The following is a 7687-nucleotide window of genomic DNA, read 5'->3' as shown; positions in this document are numbered from 1 at the left end:
GGCCATACCTTTGTGTGTCCATTTCTGAGTCTTCTATTCTGTTCCATTGATCTGAGTGTCTGTTCTTGTGCCATATTATCCAAATTGTCAACCCAGATATTCACCAAAGGAAATATTCTTTATGATAAGCTTAAACCTGCCCAGAAAAGAAAATTGCTCTCTGAAACACTTCACAATATTTTTGTATATCAAATATATTTAAACTTTTTATAATAACATTTTTATTAATGCCTTAGGACTAGTGAAAGGTCCAGAGGTGACAAGTTTGCTTAGTAAGTGACGTTTTCTGTTTTGCTGTCACTGTAGAGAAGTCTAACCGTTCACCAAAACTTTGTCTTTTTATTCACACTATGAAGTTGTGGCTGGAAGGGAGTCGCCAAATCAATGATTACATTTGCTACTTCCACACCACCCCCTCATTACTATGCGTGGTGATTATTTTGGTCATTGTATTGGTACCAGTCATCAGTCAATTGAATGAAAGGAAAGGTGGCCTGTGCCACTTTGGGACCAAGGCTTTTCAGAAGTGGGTGTGCCTTCCTCATGGTCTGACACCTTCTGCTTGATGGCTGTTGATGACAGGCCCTATGGGATGCTAGAACAGCAGAATGAAAGGTGTCGGGGCGCCTGGGTGGCACAGTCGGTTAAGCGTCCAACTTCAGCCAGGTCACGATCTCGCGGTCCGTGAGTTCGAGCCCCGCGTCAGGCTCTGGGCTGATGGCTCAGAGCCTGGAGCCTGTTTCCGATTCTGTGTCTCCCTCTCTCTCTGCCCCTCCCCCGTTCATGCTCTGTCTCTCTCTGTCCCAAAATAAATAAACATTGAAAAAAAAATAATAAAGGTGTCTAGGGCCAAAATGGCAGCATGGATGAAAACAGGTCCCTTATCCCAAACGGCTTGCCCAAGAATGAAATACGAATGAGATACGAACTTTCATTAAGTTGAGCCCCTACATCTTTAGATCTATTTTTACAGCAGTTAGCTTATCCTAACCAACAGAGCTTTTTTTTAAGTCTTTTCATTGTTTTTTGTTTTTGTTTTTTTGTTTGTTTGTTTTTGACTTTTATTCCCCGCTCAAATAGTTTCCCTTCCCTCTTGTTCGAGGGGAGAAAGACCATCAATAGCAAAGGGCAGCTGCAGAAGCAATACCCAGAATGAGCTTTACATTCTAGAAAGGACCCTGCACTTCCTCTTTGTGGTTTCCAGTCCTGAACATGTACCGAGAAACTTCTTTAGTAACAAGCTATAGACCTGATCCCTGAAGGTAGTCTTTTATTTTATTTGTTTTGACATTTTTTTTTGTAGAGAATGTTAAATGATCAATCAGTGTCTTCTAGATTGCAATCTCCATGACAGCAAGATTGGTGTTACTTGTCAATTGCTAAGAAGTCATAGTGCCTATCCGTTTGCAAGCACTTAATAAGTGTTTAATTAATCAAAGAAACAAATACCTTAGACTAAAAAAAAAAAATGGTGTTCATTTTTTTGTGTGTGACCCAGAAACAAACATATGGCTCTTACATCCTTAGCAAGCATCTAGTGTTTGTACTTCAACCCAGCTAGAAGGTTTCTCCCAGTGGTTTCTGGACAGAACATTCTCAGCTGTTTCAGTGCCGCATAGCAAAGCTCTGACAGCTTTCAGAACAAGAGGCAATATTAGTTAATAATCATTTGCACTTGAAACTATCTTATTTCATGACAATGAAACTTATATTCCTCCGGCTACAGTTTCCTTTGGATTGGTGTTGCTGAACTTTAGCATTCGCTGCTAGGCTCCAAGCTGTGACTATAAATCCCTTTGAGTTATTCACTCTTCATTCCCACTCAACATGTTCTAATTAACTCATAATGAATGCTCCCCAAATACTGCACATCTGACATCTTTTTGTTAATCAGAAAGGGGCAGGAAAGAAGTCGTACCACTTTCTTTTCTGCTAACCAGCCATCTTTTGGCATCTTTCTGTATCAGATGAGTTTGGTGATGATACATCTTAGCTGACACCCGTCTCTCAGCTCCGTCAATGGACCCCAGTTGTACCTTTCATTCTGTATACCAGGATATAATCAGAAGTGACAAAACTTCAGTTCAGGGAAAACTGCACACACTGCACAGGGTTCTTGAGGCTGTCTGGCCTGAGAACATGTGCATGTGTGTGTGCAATAATGCGGAGCCTATTTTCAGGTATTGTATTCTGAAGAACATCCTGATCTTTTTATTGACATTCTTGTTTTTGATGTTTTCATTTGCATTCTGAATTTGTTTCCAAAAATTCTAGCAATTGTTTGTTTGTTTGGGTTCTGGAAAGAACCCTGTTTCGACTGTAGTTGAGATAGCAGGTAGATGACGAATATGTCTGCTTTTTAGTTTTATGTGGTATGTGTGGGATGTTTGTGTATGTGTGTGTGTTTGGTCCTTTTGTGTTGCTATGTTTTTTTTTTTTAATGTTTATTTATCTTAAAGAGACAGAACAGGAGTAAGGGACAGGCAGAAAAAGAGGGAGACAGAATCCAAAGCAGGCTCCAGGTTCTGAGCTGTCAGTACAGAGGCGGACCTGGGGCTTGAACTCACGAACTGTTAGAAAATAACCGGAACCAAAGTTGGATGCTTAACTGACTGAACCACCCAGGTGCCCCTATGGTTCTATAGTTTTTTTTTGGGGGGGGGCGGTTAATTTATTTTGAGAGACAGTGCAGAGGAGGGGTAGAGAGAGAGGGGGAGAGAGATCCCAGACAGGCTCTGCACTGTCAGCATGGAGCCTGATGTAGGTCTCGAACTCACTAACCGTGAGATCATGACCTGAGCCGAAACCAAGACCCGGACGCTGAGCCAACTGAACCACCCAGGTGACACTATTGCTATAGATTTTAAACACATTTTGGAATAATCAGAAAATCTTAGGATTAGAAGAAACTTAACTGTCCAAATAATTCAACCTCTCATTGTCTGTTAGTGATTCCTGCACAGATGTTGTTTAAAACAATAAACCTATTTGACAGATGAAAGGTGATATTGCAAGTCCTTTCCTGATGTTGTTAAATAGAACGTCAGCCTTGCCTTGTACCTCCTAATGGTCATTGTCATACTGACTAGTGCTTCTGCTTAAGAAAAAAAAATTGAGCAGAATTTTTATAAACAATTTGGAATAGTTTTCCAATTTGAAATGAAGTTTTGGAGTTGTATTCAAAGAAGTTTTGGAGTTGTAGAACAAGTTTGAGGGTATTGCTCAAGGACATACATACCAGCAGTTAGTATTCCCGACAATACATCACTGGATCTCAGAGTTCTGGGTCCTAAGTTCTAGAAGGATGGTAGAGAATACATTGAACATAGATAGCTGTGAAAGCTTTAGGTGATCATCCCAAAAGCACTTCAGGTTTTCTCAAATGTAGAAATCTAGAGGTTTTGTATTTAAGCTTTGTGCTTTAGATTAAGATGACATAAATTACATCCTTAATTAGTATTCTTTCCACTGATAGCGTTGATAAACCTTTGATTTAAGATACCATAATATAGGCAGAATAGGGGCGCCTGGGTGGCGCAGTCGGTTAAGCGTCCGACTTCAGCCAGGTCACGATCTCGCGGTCCGTGAGTTCGAGCCCCGCGACGGGCTCTGGGCTGATGGCTCAGAGCCTGGAGCCTGTTTCCGATTCTGTGTCTCCCTCTCTCTCTGCCCCACCCCCGTTCATGCTGTGTCTCTCTCTGTCCCAAAAATAAATAAACGTTGAAAAAAAAAAAAGATACCATAATATAGGCAGAATAAAAGCAAAGTATGTCTCAGGTGGCTACAGCTTGGCACGGATCTCGGCCAGCCAAAGCTCTAACTTTGTTGGATTGTGCCAACAATTATTGTGGTCTGTTTAACTTATTTTGGCCTACTGTATATAAGGACTATTTCATATACGTCTATTTTTATGCTAATGACGTAAATCCTAAATGGCCGAAGCCTATGTCAAATTGTACAGCAGAGGTTGTAAAAATACCCAAACTAAACTTGAATGTTAAATCCTAAATACATTGTCATGATAGTCAGAATGATGATAAAATTTAAAGGATCATAGAACAAAAGCAAAAAATGATTTTGGGTATTCCAAAATAAGTGAAATGGCAGTATTTCTCTCCTGCTTCTCTTAATCCCTACTGTTATGCTTGGGTTGTGATAAGTGATAGAAGCTTGGTCTTAAAAGATGGCTAGATATTGGGGCACCCAAGTGGCTAAGTCGGTTGAGTGTCTTGACTTTGGCTCAGATCAGGATCTCGCTGCCCATGAGTTCGAGCCCCGCACCAGGCTCTGTGCTGCCAGCTCGGAGCCTGGAGCCTGCTTGGGATTCTGTCTCCGTCTCTCTGCCCCTCCCCTGCTCATGCTCTCTCTCTCTTCCTCTCAAACATAAAATAAAACATAAAAAAATTAAAAATAAAATAGTTGGTTAGATATGAATCATTTGCGAGGGTTAAGACCTGAGACTTCAGGAGGATGAGAAACATCTTGGACAATGGCTAGAATGGGGGTAAATCAGGGCACTTGAGGTATGCTCTAAGGAGATAATCTAGGTTATCAAATGATGAGATTGGCAACTAGAGTGACAGCATAAGAGTGCAAAGGAAATAAACCCTCAAATTCAGAACACTGACAGGGCTTAAAGCTATTTACTGACAAGGGGGCATGAAAGATCATAAATCAAAGATGACAAGAAATTCATCTGGAAATTGAAAAAGGAGTGTATCCCAAAGATTCCATGGAATTTGATAAGATAACCAGTTTAAGCGTTAAGAAAGCAAACTGCAGCAAGCTGGCTAATTCTGTGTCTAGCCAACAGTTATCTCTGATGAAATGTTGTGGAGATAAAGGGGAGTTGCTCATCTCTCAATGTCAAAGTAAAATAAACACACTTTCTTCAAAGTTATGACCAATAACTCGATTTTCAGCATGTTATTAAAGGAATCTTGACATGTTTTCAACTTGGGCAGTTTTGTCACTCTTCTTTAACTGTTAAGAATATTATTTGGCAACCAATGATTAGAGTTCTAATTCGAATCTAGTGATTACCCTTGCAAATCAAGTAAAAATTAGCAAGTTTTTGAGGTTGATATGTTCAAAAAGCATGAATTTAACATTTAAATTCTTCATGATCGTACTTCACAAAAATAGTTACAGTTTATGTGACTAAATGGGGGCACAAAACTTAGAGGGTAAAATATATGCATTAATTGTTATCTGGTTAGTTCTTCCTTTTAGCAGATATTTAAAGACAAACAAAACCAAGCAAACAACTTTAATTGGCTGAGTTTGAGGTCTGCTTTCTACATTTCTGAGTGTCTTCCTTCAACTAAGTATTCAGTTATGTGAAATAAGAAAATATGGGGGAAAAATTACTTGGTCTGTTGTGCCTAATAGATGATGTTTAACACACTGACAAAAAAAAATATGTACTTGAACAGAAATTTTATGATTTAGGTCAATTATCCACTTGGGAAGGGCAAATTTTGTTGAATATGGAGTATGTTGAAATGCTCAAGTTATTTTTCACATGTTTTGGGTCTTTTTTATTTTTAAAGAGGTTTTTCTCATTATTTAAAAACCCAGTGGAATTGTAATGGAACTGGGAAATGTAATCCATATGTTTTGGAACCTGTTACAATTAAATCATCAAATTACCATTCATTTTTTGACCACTTAAAATACAAGATCTTTTTATAAATGTATATACACCCACACAAGAAAATAATGCTGAACTCATAGAATTACTTTTTGATTAAATATTTCACTTCCAAATACTTATTTTCACTGTAATGTTGAATGGCATATTAATCAAGTACATTATATTAGGATAGTGATATATATTTAATGTATTAATAATTATTACTAATGTGTCATTAGAGGTAATATATTAAATTGTCAAGAAAAATTTACTATTAAGTAGGCAAAAATTTTGTTCAGTGTTCATGTGTCTATCCCTGATTCATTATCTAAACATGTAAATATTTTTGCAAACAAATCTGCCCAAGGGCAAAATACTTCCAGGTTTACTCAAATCCATAACTATTCTGTTGATGTCTTTAGAAAAAACAATATTTTTAAGTAAGCAATAGAGTTTGATGTATGGTGTCTTTGTTATAATAACTATTGGATAAATTCTTCGTTCCATCATGTTTGACCTAGAAGTGTAATATTCCATGGTTTCGTGAAAATATTTCAGAGAAAAGTTGATTTTTCTCTCTTCATGGAGTAAGAACATCTATTCCCATATCCAAGACTTGTCTCTGGTATTAAACAGGCTATTTAGAGAGGGAGAGAGAGAGAGGGAGAGAGAGAGAGAAAACTATAAATACATATCATGTTGTTGGAAGAATCCTTACTTTTTCACTTGCATTCATCGTGGATATGGCCGGATCTGGGTTATCGTTTCTCCTTTGCAATGAGGTCAGTTAAGCTTCATTGACGAGTGAGTCATACTGTGGGTTGGGTCTTTCTAGGGAGCCCTCTTCCTTTGCCTAACTACTCTTGTGGGTATTAAAACTGCTTTTTACTTTTTTCTTAAAAGAGCTTTTCTTTTGCTTAGCTAAGATTGAGAGAATTTTAACAAATATTTCTGACATTAGAGAGTATTTACTCAAGGAGCTCTAAATTTGAACACTGAAGTAAATCATAAAAAGAATATAGCAGCATTTGTCTTTCCTAAAGAAGCAAATTAAGCTACTACCTCAGTAGAGAAACTTTGAGCATTTAGGAAAATACAGGTTGTAGGGTGTTGCTAAAGGATCGTTCTTAAAAAAATTTTTTTTTCAACGTTTATTTATTTTTTTGGGGACAGAGAGAGACAGAGCATGAACGGGGGAGGGGCAGAGAGAGAGGGAGACACAGAATCGGAAACAGGCTCCAGGCTCTGAGCCATCAGCCCAGAGCCCGACGTGGGGCTCGAACTCACGGACCGTGAGATCGTGACCTGGCTGAAGTCGGACGCTTAACCGACCGCGCCACCCAGGCGCCCCTAAAGGAACATTCTTAAACATTGTATGTATTCAGTTTGTGCAAAAACATTGGTATGATTTTTATTATAAATACACTTTGCATTTGAAAGAGTTTTTTTTTTAATTCCTATGAAACCTATGTTTTTAAAATTATAGTTTGATATTATAATCAAAGAATGTAGATGGGTGTCACATATGATTTCTAAATAACTACTCATGTTCTGTTACGGCTTTCCTTGTGGAAGGCAAGGATATCGCTCTAACAACTACTCACGTGTGTATGTAATCATACCGTGGAGATAGCATGTCTGTGGAAACGTAGAATACAGCCATGTGGTTTAGATTCTGGAATTGTGTATTACGAAATCATTTGCAGCCCTACCCTGAACTTCCACAGAGAAAAACCACAGATGGGAGAGACTCATGGACATGGTAGTTTAAAAGCTCTTTATGGGGGAAGAAAGGATGGAGATAAACCAAGAAAGCCAGAAATCTCCTCCCCTCACAACTGTTAGTGTCCCGGATAGAGCACAGACCTGGAGTCAGACAGTTGGAATCACAGTGTTTCCACTGGCCAAATTATTCCACTTCTCTGACTCTTAAGTTTGTCCGTTTTTAAAAGAGAAATCATACTACTGAACTTTCATATACATCTAAGTGTATAGAAACTAGTAGCATGAGATAATTGGTTGTGCATGTTTTGATTTCCCTTCCAACCACAC

The 7687-nt window shown here is 38.4% G+C and overlaps 1 pseudogene; it reads right to left on the bottom strand.

The window, feature by feature from the left end:
- Positions 1–1067: 1067 nt before the first annotated feature.
- LOC122492564 lies at positions 1068–1270 on the bottom strand (annotated as a pseudogene).
- Between the last annotated feature and the right edge of the window lie 6417 nt (positions 1271–7687).

The sequence above is a fragment of the Prionailurus bengalensis genome, chromosome C2 (genome assembly GCF_016509475.1).
Source record: "Prionailurus bengalensis isolate Pbe53 chromosome C2, Fcat_Pben_1.1_paternal_pri, whole genome shotgun sequence".
Taxonomy (NCBI): domain Eukaryota; kingdom Metazoa; phylum Chordata; class Mammalia; order Carnivora; family Felidae; genus Prionailurus; species Prionailurus bengalensis.
This window is presented reverse-complemented; position numbering and strand designations above follow the sequence as displayed.